We start from the raw sequence: 12,249 nt of genomic DNA, 5'->3' as shown, positions 1-12,249 counted from the left end.
CACTTGGATAAACAGGAGCCCCAATCACTTAAGACAATAGGAGAGGATATACTTTTTTCAAGGGAAGTCTCTCTGAACATTGATTTCACACTAGGTGTGCACCTGATATAAATGATTATGAAGATACACAGATCAGTGAAGGTATAACCAATATAAATTAAATGCATGGGTCTCTGTAAAGTTATGCCATTTTGCTCCCAGAAGGAAATCACTATCTGTGTCATGAAAATAAATTTCAATTTTAGCTTTCCTCTGCTCTCAAAAGGTTTTACGTCTCAAAACTTTGCTTTTTAAAAATATATAAATTTTGGTTTAACTAAAGAGTTAAGGATTGAAGACTTCTGTGAATAGATGATATCAAAACCCAGTGAAATTTGGATTATTATTATCATCATTAATACTATTGACATAAAGAAATGTGGGTTATATCAGTGCCCACAACTCAGTGACTAGCACTTAGTAAAAGGTCGTCAAAAACAGATGAGTAAGTTGGAAATAAATGAAATAAGAGAATGCAACTTTTTTTGTGGTGATGACCTGTGGGACTCTAGAAGCTAGGAAACTATTATTCTCCTTGCTGCTCTATTTGTCCTTCCTTCCTTCCATCTTTAAAGTGGGCTTAGTTTTTTATAAGACCATGTTTTAAGTTTATTTGAATGCAAGTTTTTACTTATTGTAAAATTTTCTTTCTTTGGGGGAGAGATAGGTACTGGATGAAAAAGTATTATCAAATATTACATCATATTATAGGAAGGCATGATTTAAGATACTCTTAGTCAGGCACTTATAATTTTATAAAAGGATAAAGTTTTAACGTGGCTTAGCAGTGGCAGATGTGAACACTGAAGTGAAAGCTGGATGCTGTGTGGGCTCTAGAGTACACCACTGGGGTCAAATTCTGGCTGTAATATACTATGACCATAGACAAGACATTCAACTTCTTTAAGCCTTTATTTACTTATCTATAAAACTGAACAACACCAGTACCCGCCTCTTGAGGTTATTGTGAGTTTTGCTGCATGTAAGCACTAAGAACAAGAACATGTTCAAAACTGTTAGCTTTATACATCTTTCTTCAATTGCCTAGGAAATTCAAAGTTCTCTTGGATTCTCTAGATAATTGTAGCTATTTGGATGTGAATACAGACTGTAGAAAAGAGGAGAGCCATGCAAAGAAGTGAGTCTGGAGAGAATGATATTCCCAGGATTGCTGTGTAGATTCTTCATTGCAGGAGGTACAGAGAATATTTAAAAGCAACAAGAGTGTTTTGGGGTCAAGGTGAAGGGCTTGATTTGGACCAGCTGCTGGTCTTTTTAATGAAAGGAACTTCCATGGCAAAGAGCACTCTCTGAATGCCTGCCAAAGTTGAGAATAGCACTGACTACAGAACTCCCTTGAGTAGAAACAGAAGCATTTTGCTGTAAGGTGGGCCCCTTCTTCAAGGCACACAAATGCCATCTCTCAATGCCTCCCTGACCACCATTTTTTTGAATTGCAGTTCTTACCTCCTCCTTCCTACCAACCCCTGCATTCTCAATCCCTCACTCCTTGCTATATATTTTTTCTCCATAGAACTTGTTTTCTAACCTATTTTATATTTTTCTTACCTGAGTGTTCATTATTTGAAGTCAGTCTTTCTTCACTTGAAGTTACATAGGACAGAGAAGTAGGTCTGTTTTGTTCACGGATTTATCTTTAAAGCCTAGAACAGTGCCTGGTACATAGTAGGAGTGCTTTATATATTTGTTGATCAATGAATGAATGATTCATTGGATGGAGGGAACATGGGGAAGAAAAATTGATTTGACATCGTTCCTCACTTTTTAATTATTTAGACGACTCCTGCTTTTGAGGCCCACCCTGACACAGTAGCTCGTCAAGAGAGAAAGTAGAGGACTGAAATAAACAAAAAGAAAGAAGGGCAAGAAGTTCTGCTCTATCATGCTTTCAGTCTCCTTTGAAAGCTGCTGGTTGGATTTAGAAGAAAAAGCCTTTGCATCTCAGCTTTTCCCTTCCCCAGTCCCTGGACCGAGCAGTGTAAAAAGGACTGTGGCAGATATCTGTATCTCTTTTTGTGGCCAGCACCCAAAAGGGTGTACAAGAATCTGTGGGAAGCAGACCTGGGGGCAAATTCCTCTCAGTCACACCTCTTTCTCTGCATGAGGATTGGTGTACATAGTGTTAGGCTTTATACCTCATTGAATAGAGATGTGTGGGCACCTCCACAGGACACGTTCAGATTCTGAGTCCTGTCTTAACATGCTTTATTCATTGACTCTATCAACCTATCAGTAGGTTTCAACTGAAGTTTCATTTGTGGTAAGTGCTGATGACAAAGCCTAGGATAGTTCATCTAGTTGTTTCCAGAAGATGGGGCATACCCACCACTGACCAGTGGAAAACCCATAGCTAGGAAACAGTTCTTTATAAGGTATGTGGTTCTAGAGGAACCAACTAGCTGACTAAATTTTCATCTGTCTAGCTAGATGACTAATAAATAAACCACCTATGATAGCCAGAATAGGCTGTAGATGGTAACAATTTAGACATACATATATGAATGTTATTAACCCAAGAACCATATACAAACTAATCCCTGATTATCTCTGCAGCCCTATTTCCTTCTAGTCCCTAGATCACTAGCAGCACACACGGCAGTCTGTCTCTGCCTTTTATTGTTTTAACCTCTGCTTCGAATGCTTTTTTTTCCTGTCAGCCTATCTAACAATCCTTGATATTTTTATGACCTAGCTTAATTTCTCCCTGACACATGGTTTCATTCTGGTAACTCTGGTTTCTCATACTTCACCTTCCTCTGAACAACACTTATGCCCACATCCCAGAATCTTAAGCTCAATGGTCTTGCCCTGCTTCAGGTTTGTAGGGATGGTGTGATGACTGTCTAGCACTATGATGTTGGACAAGTCACAGAACCTCTCTTGGTTGCTTTTTTTCTTCTTTATTTCTCCTCCTTGGTGCCAGTTTCCTCCATTTCAGTCCTATACTAGAATAATTCTGCTGAAAAAATAAAAGTGATCATGTCATTCCTTATCTTAAAAAGCTTCTGTTTTCCCCCTATTGCCTCTGGGATAGAATTCAAACAAGTTTTAGCTCAGCAGTCAGGACTCCCAACCCACCTTTTCATTTTTCCCCCTGATAGCCTGTCTTTATATTTTGCTCTTTGAAATACCACTTTGTTCTTTGCAATTCCTTCTCCCTGTGATATCCTAACCACCCCCTCCCCGTCTTTATCTATTCATCTTTTAGAACTCCAATTCAAAGGTTGCCTTCTCAATATTTATACCATTTTGTTTGTATTACCACAATATCTAACAGCATTTAACTCATAACATTCATTAATTTATCAGACATTTACTGGATATCTGTTATGTTTCAGAGATCAGTGCTGAATGCTGAAGACACTGATATGAAAAGTATCTCAAAAACTCAAGGAATATTCAGTCTAGTGGAGAACAGTGACAAATAATGAACAATCACAATGCCATGAGATAAAAACAATGCTATACATATGTATAAGTTGCTGTAGGAACATCGAGGAAAACTGCAAGCCTATCTGAATGCAAAGTGAGGAAGTTGGGAAAGTTTTCAGGGATGAAATGATAATTATTAACATGTCTATTTCTCAATTCAATAAGGGCAAGTATTATATCTTCATCATTTTGTGTCCCTTGTGACTAGCAGAGTACCTGAAACACAGCTTATTGAATGAATAAATGAATGGATTAATTGTAACTAAAGGAGGCTGGACCAAAGGAACTTGGAGTAACTTTCAAAATCTAAAACTATGAAAGCCATCTTTGTGGAAGTCACTAATATATTACAAAGATGATGTTTTGCCCAGAAATGGACCCTCAACTCTATGGTCAATCTGATCTTCGACAAACCAGGAAAGAATATCCAAGAAAAAAGACAGTCTCTTCAACAAATGGTGTTGGGAAGATGGGACAGACACATGCAGAAGAATGAAACTGGACCATTTCCTTACAGCATACACAAACATAGACTCAAAATGGATGAAAGACCTCAATGTGAGACAGGAATCCATCAAAATTCTTGAAGAGAACAGAAGCAGCAACCTCTTTGACCTCAGCTGCAGCAAATTTTTCCTAGAAACATTGCAAAGGCAAGGGAAGCAAGGGCAAAAATGAACTATTGGGACTTCATCAAGATAAAAAAACTTTTGCACAGCCAAGGAAATAGTCAACAAAAACAAAAGACAACTGAGACAATGGAAGAAGATATTTGCAAATGACATATCAGATAAAGCGCTAGTATCCAAAATCTATAAAGAACTTACCAAACTCGGAGGGAGGTGGAGCAAGATGGCAGAGGAGTAGGAGACCTGGATTTCCTCTGGTCTCAGGAATTCAGCTGGATAGGGATCAAACCATTCTGAACACCTACTAACTCAACAGGAGATCGAAGAAAAAAATAGCAACAACTCTCTGAACAGAAAAGCGACCACTTTCTGGAAGGTAGGACGTGCGGAGAAGTGAATCTGAGGTGATATTCGGGAGGATAGACGGCAGGGCAGGGGGCCTCCGTCGGCCTCTTCTGGCAAGTGATAGAGCCGCAGAGCACAAAATCAGAACTTTCAGAAGTCGGCTCCGCTGAGGGACATCGCTCCAGTGGCTAAGCTGGGGGTGGAACCCTCGTGGGACAGTGTGGTCTCAGGACCCTCAGGGTCACAGAAAGACCAGGGGTGCCTGAGTGCGGCAGAGCTCCAGGGTATCAGAGCGGGGAAGCCGGCTGCAGAGACGGAGCTGAGGCGCAGGCTCTCAGCTTGGGGTTGCCATAAACTGTGATCGGTGACAGTTGGGCCACTGCTCCTCCAGCAGGGACCCAACAAGCGGCAGATCCAGAGACTCCCCTTCCTCCCCCGGGAGAAGCGGCATGGGAGCGCACCGCAGGGATCTGCTGGGTTTGGAGACTCCACAAGGGATCGGATGTCAGAGATAGAAACGCTTGGTCACAGTCTGGGTGAGCACGGAGTGCGACCGGAGACCGGAGAGATGGGAGCCATTGACTGCTTTTCTCTGGAAGCTCACTGAGGAGCGGGTCCCGAGTTCTCCGCTCCTCCGGGGCAGAGATTAGGAGGCTGCAATTTTCCCTCTCATCCTCCAAAGCTGGACGGAAAGCTTGCAGGGAACAAAAGCTCCCAAGAGCAAACCCAAGCAGATTACTTAGCCCGGAGGATAAGGGCGGGGCAATTCTGCCTCTGGCAAAGAAATTTGGGAATCACGGCAACAGGCCCCTCCCCCAGAAGATCAGCAAGAACAGCCAGCCAAGACCAAGTTTACCGATCAATGAGAACAGCAGAACTCCAGCGCTAGGGGAATACTGCACATAGAATGCATGGCTTTTTTACCATTATTCTTTAGGCTTTCAAAGTTAATTTTTTTAACTTTTTTTTTGAATTTTTCTTTTTCCCTTTTTCAAACAACATCTTATCAATCCCTTTTTTAAAAAAACACTTTTATTTTTCATTTTTAGAGTTATATTCTATCCCTTCATAGTAGTTACCCTTATTTTTGTCATATATATATGTTGTCCCCTCTTTAAAATTTTGAGATACAGTTTCTTCTAACAGATCAAAATATACCCTAAATCTCTATTGTATGGATTTGTTCTAGTCTCCTGCCTGATTACATTCTCTCCCTTTCTTTTTTCTTTCTTTCTTCTTCTTTTTTAAATCTTCTTTCTTTTTTCAAACAACTTCTTAGCAATTGCTTTTATAAAATTTTTTATAATTTTCATCTTTACAGCCATATTCCATCCCTTCATCGTATCAACCCTTATTTTGTACATATATAAGTCTTTCTTTCTTTAAAATTTTGGGAGGCACTTTCCTCTAACAGACCAAAATACACCCAAAATCTAGTGTGTGGCACTGATCTATGCACCAGCCTGATCATATTTAATCATATTCTGTTTTTTTTTTTGTTTTGTTTTGGTCTCTTTTTGTTTGTTTTTATCTTTCTTTTTCTTTTTTTTTCTCTTTCTTTTTTCTTTCTTTCCCTTTCTTTTCCCCTGGTTTCAGGTCTTTTCTGACTTGTTTAGAGTATATTTTCTGGGGACATTGTTACCCTGTTAGCATTTTGTTCTCTCATTCATCTATTCTCCTCTGGACAAAATGAAAAGATGGAAAAAAATCACCTCAACAAAAGAACAAGAGATAGTACCGTCTGCCAGGGACCTACTCAATATGGACATTAGTAAAATGTCAGACCTAGAGTTCAGAATCATGATTTTAAAGATACTACCTGGGCTTGAAAAAAGCATGGAAGTTATTAGAGAAACCCTTTCTGGAGAAATAAAAGAACTAAAATCTAAACAAGTCGAAATCAAAAAGGCTATTAATGAGGTGCAATCAAAAATGGGGGCACTAACTGCTAGGATAAATGAGGCAGAAGAGAGAATCAGTGATATAGAAGACCAAATGATGGAAAATAAAAAGGCTGAGAAAAAGAGAGATAAACAACTACTGCATCACAAGGGCAGAATTAGAAAGATAAGCAATATCATAAGATGAAACAACATTAGAATAATTGGGATCCCAGAAGAAGAAGAAAGAGAGAGAGGGGCAGAAGGTATATTGGAGCAAATTATAACAGAGAACTTCCCTAATGTGGGGAAGGAAACAGGCATCAAAATCCAGGAGGCACAGAGAACCCCTCTCAAAATCCATAAAAATAGGTCAACACCCTGACATCTAATAGTAAAACTTACGAGTCTCAGAGACAAAGAGAAAATCCTGAAAGCAGCTCGGGAGAAGAGATATGTAACCTATAATGGTAGAAACATTAGATTGGCAACAGACCTATCCACAGAGACCTGGCAGGCCAGAAAGGACTGGCATGATATATTCAGAGCACTAAATGAGAAAAATATGCAGCCAAGAATACTATATCCAGCTAGGCTGTCATTGAAAATAGAAGGAGAGATAAAAAGCTTCCAGGACAAACAAAAACTAAAGGAATTTGCAAACACGAAACCAACCCTACAAGAAATATTGAAAAGGGTCCTCTAAGCAAAGAGACAGCCTAAAAGCAACATAGACCAGAAAGGAATACAGACAATATACAGTAACAGTCACCTTAGAGGCAATACAATGGCACTAAATTCATATCTTTCAATAGTTACCCTGAATGTAAATGGGCTAAATGCCCCAATCAAAAGACACAAGCTGTCAGATTGGATTATAAAACAAGACCCATCAATATGCTGTCTGCAAGAGACTCACTTTAGACCTAAAGACACCCCCAGATTGAAAGTGAGGGGGTGGAAAACCATTTACCATGCTAATGGACACCAAAAGAAAGCTGGGGTGATAATCCTTATATCACACAAATTAGATTTTAAATCAAAGACTATAATAAGACATGAGGAAGGACACTATATCCTACTTAAAGGGTCTATCCAACAAGAAGATCTAACAATTGTAAATACTTATGTCCCTAACATGAGAGCAGCCAATTATATAAGGCAATTAATAACAAATGCAAAGAAACACATTGACAACAATACAATAATAGTGGGGGACTTTAACACCCCCCTGACTGAAATGGACAGATCATCTAAGCCAAAGATCAACAAGGAAATAAAGACTTTAAATGACACACTGGACCAAATGGACTTCACAGACATATTCAGAACATTCCATCCCAAAGCAACGGAATACACATTCTTCTCTAGTACCCATGGAACATTCTCCAGAATAGATCACATCCTAGGTCACAAATCAGGTCACAACCAGTGCCAAAAGATTGGGATTATTCCCTGCATATTTTCAGACCACAGTGCTTTGAAACTAGAACTCAATCACAAGAGGAAAGTCAGAAAGAACTCAAATACATGGAGGCGAAGAGCATTCTACTAAAGAATGAATGGGTCAACCAAGAAATTAAAGAAGAATTAAAAAAATTCATGGAAACCAGTGAAAATGAAAACACAGCTGTTCAAAATCTTTGGGATGCAGCAAAGGCAGTCCTGAGAGGAAAGTATATAGCAATACAAGCCTTTCTCAAGAAACAAGAAAGGTCTCAAATACACAACCTAATCCTACACCTAAAGGAGCTAGAAAAAAAACAGCAAATAAAGCACAAACCCAGCAGGAGAAGAGAAATAATAAAGATCAGAGCAGAAATCAATGAAATAGAAACCAAAAGAACAGTAGAACAGATCAATGAAACTAGGAGCTTGTTCTTTGAAAGAATGAACAAGATTGATAAACCCCTGGCCAGACTTATCCAAAAGAAAAGAGAAATGACCCAAATCAACAAACATGAATGAAAGAGGCGAGATCACAACCAACACCAAAGAAATACAAACAATTATAAGAACATATTAAGAGCAACTCTATGCCAGCAAATTAGATAATCTGGAAGAAATGGATGCATTCCTAGAGATGTATCAATTACCAAAACTGAACCAGGAAGAAATAGAAAACCTGAACAGACCTATAACCCCTAAGGAAATTGAAGCAGTCATCAAAAATCTCCCAACAAAAGAAAGCCCAGGGCCAGATGGCTTCCCGGGGAATTCTACCAAACATTTAAAGAGGAATTAATACCTATTGTCCTGAAACTGTTCCAAAAAATAGAAATGGAAGGAAGACTTCCAAACTCATTTTATGAGGCCACCATTACCTTGATCCCCAAACCAGACAAAGACCCCATCAAAAGGAGAATTACAGACCAATATCCTTGATGAACATGGATGCAAAAATTCTCACCAAAATACTAGCCAATAGGATCCAACTGTACATTAAAAGGATTATTCACCATGTCCAAGTGGGATTTATCCCTGGGCTGCAAGTTTGGTTAAACATCCGCAAATCAATCAACATGATGCAATACATTAACAAAAGAAAGAACAAGAATCATATGATCCTCTCAATAGATGCAGAAAAAGCATTTGACAAAGTACAGCATCCTTTCTTGATCAAAACTCTTCAGAGTATAGGGATAGTGGGTACATCCCTCAATATCATAAAAGCCATATATGAAAAACCTACAGTGAATATCATTCTCAATGGAGAAAAACTGAGAGCTTTCCCCCTAAAGTCAGGTATGCGACAAGGATGTCCACTCTCACCACTGCTATTCAACATAGTATTAGAAGTCCTAACCACAGAAATCAGACAATGAAAAGAAATCAAAGCCTTCCAAATCGGCAAAGAAGAAGTCAAACTCTCACTGTTTGCAGATGGTATGATACTTTATGTGGAAAACCCAAAAGACCCCACCCCAAAACTGCTAGGACTCATAGAGGAATTCAGTCAAGTGGCAGGATATAAAATCAGTTCACAGAAATCAGTGGTATTCCTATACACCAACAACAAGACAGAAGAAAGAGAAATTAAGGAGTCGATCCCATTTACAATTTCACCCAAAACCGTAAGGTACCTGGGAATAAATCTAACCAAAGAGGCAAAGGATCTGTACTCAGAAAATTATAAAATACTCATGAAAGAAATGGAGGAAGACACAAAGAAATTGAAAAACATTCCACGCTCATAGTTTGGAAGAGAAAATATTGTGATGATGTCAAGTCTACCTAGAGCAATCTACACATTCAGTGCAATCCCCATCAAAATACCATCCACTTTTTTCAAAGAAATGGAACAAATAATCCTAAAATTTGTATGGAACCAGAAAAGTCCCCGAATAGCCAGAGGAATGTTGTAAAAGAAAAGCAAAACTGGTGGCATCACAATTCCAGACTTCAAGCTCTATTACAAAGCTGTCATCATCAAGACAGTATGGTACTGGTGCAGAAACAGACACATAGATCAATGGAACAGAATAAAGAGCCCAGAAATGGACCCTCAACTCTATGGTCAACTAATCTTTGACAAAACAGGAAAGAATGTCCAATGGACAAAAGACAGTCTCTTCAACAAATGGTGTTGGGAGAATTGCACAGCCACATGCAGAATGAAACTGGACCATTTCCTTACACCACACATAAAAATAGACTCAAAATGGTTGAAAGACCTAAACGTGAGACAGGAGTCCATCAAAATCCTAAAGGAGAACACAGGCAGCAACCTCTTCGACCTCAGCTGCAGCAACTTCTTCCTAGAAACATCGCCAAAGGCAAGGGAAGCAAGGGCAAAAATGAACTATTGGGATTTCATCAAGAGAAAAAGCTTTTGCACAGCAAAAGAAACAGTCCACAAAACCAAAAGACAACCGACAGAATGGGAGAAGTTATTTGCAAATGACATATCAGATAAAGGGCTAATATCCAAAATCTATAAAGAACTTATTAAACTCAACACCCAAAGAACAAATAATCCAAACAAGAAATGGGCAGAAGACATGAACAGACATTTCTGCCAAGAAGACATCCAAATGGCCAACAGACACATGAAAAAGTGCTCAACATCGCTCGGCATCAGGGAAATCCAAATCAAAACCTCAATGAGATACCACCTCACACCAGTCAGAATGGCTAAAATTAACAAGTCAGGAAACGACAGATGTTGGCGGGGATGCGGAGGAAGGGGAACCCTCCTACACTGTTGGTGGGAATGCAAGCTGGTGCAACCACTCTTGAAAACAGTATGGAGATTCCTCAAAAAGTTGAAAATAGAGCTACCATATCATCCAGCAATTGCACTACTGGATATTTACCCCAAAGATACAAATGTAGGGATCCGAAGGGGTATGTGCACCCTGATGTTTATAGCAGCAATGTCCATCATAGCCAAACTGTGGAAAGAGCCAAGATGTCCATCAACAGATGAATGGATAAAGAAGAAGTGGTATATATATATACAATGGAATATTGTGCAGCCATCAAAAGGAATGAGATCTTGCCATTTGCAACGACGTGGCTGGAACTGGAGGGTGTTATGTTCAGTGAAATAAGTCCATCAGAGAAAGACATGTATCATATGACCTCACTGATATGAGGAATTCTTAATCTCAGGAAGGAAACTGAGGGTTGCTGGAGTTGGGGTGGGGTGGGAGGGATGGGGTGGCTGGGTGATAAACATTGGGGGGGTATGTGCTATGGTGAGAGCTGTGAATTGTGCAAGACTGTTGAAACACAGATCTGTACCTCTGAATCAAACAATGCAATATATGTTAAGAAAAAAAAAAGCGGAAGATAGCAGGAAGGGAAGAATGAAGGGGGGAAATCGGAGGGGGAGACGAACCATGAGAGACAATGGACTGTGAAAAACAAACTGAGGGTTCTAGAGAGGAGGGTGGTGGGGGGGTGGGTAGCCTCATGATGGGTATTAAAGAGGGCACATTCTGGGTGGAGCACTGGGTGTTATACCCAAACAATGAATCATGGAACAGTACATCAAAAACTAATGATGTAATGTATGGTGATTAACATAACAATAAAAAATTTAAAGAACAAAAAAGAACTTATCAAACTCAACACCCAAAGAACACATAATCCAATCAAGAAATGGGCAGAAGACATGAACAGACATTTTTCCAAAGAAGACATCCAAATGGCCAAGAGACACATAAAAAGTGCTCAACATCGCTCAGCATTAGGGAAATCCATATCAAAACCTCAATGAGATACCACCTCACACCAGTCAGAATGGCTAAAATTAACAAGTCAGGAGACAGCAGATGTTGGCAAGGATGCAGATAAAGGGGAAACCTCCTACACTGTTGGTGGGAATGCAACCTGGTGCAGCCACTCTGGAAAACAGTATAGAGGTTCTTCAAAAAGTTGAAAATAGAGCTACCATACGACCCAGCATTTGCACTACTGGATATTTATGTAACCCAAGGATACAAATGTAGTGATCCGAAGGGGTATGTGCACCCCAATGTTTATAGCAGCAATGTCCACAATAGCCAAACTGTGGAAAGACCCTTGATTTCCATCAACAGATGAATGGATAAAGAAGAAGCGGTATATATATACAATGGAATATTACACAGCCATCAAAAAAAATGAAATCTTGCCATTTGCAGTGATGTGGATGGAACTAGAGGGTATAATGCTAAGCAAAATAAGTCAATCAGAGAACGACAAGTATCATATGATTTCACTGATGTGTGGAATTTAAGAAACAAGGCAGAGGATCATAGGTGAAGGGAGGTAAAAATGAAACAAGATGAAACCAGAGAGGGAGACAAACCATAAGAGACTCTTAATCTCAGGAAACAAACTGAGGGTTGCTGGAGTGGAGGGTTGTGGGAAGGATGGGGTGGCTGGGTGATGGACATTGAGGAGGGTATGTGCTA

Source organism: Zalophus californianus, chromosome 10 (assembly GCF_009762305.2).
Source record: "Zalophus californianus isolate mZalCal1 chromosome 10, mZalCal1.pri.v2, whole genome shotgun sequence".
In the NCBI taxonomy this organism is placed as follows: Eukaryota; Metazoa; Chordata; class Mammalia; order Carnivora; family Otariidae; genus Zalophus; species Zalophus californianus.
This window is presented reverse-complemented; position numbering follows the sequence as displayed.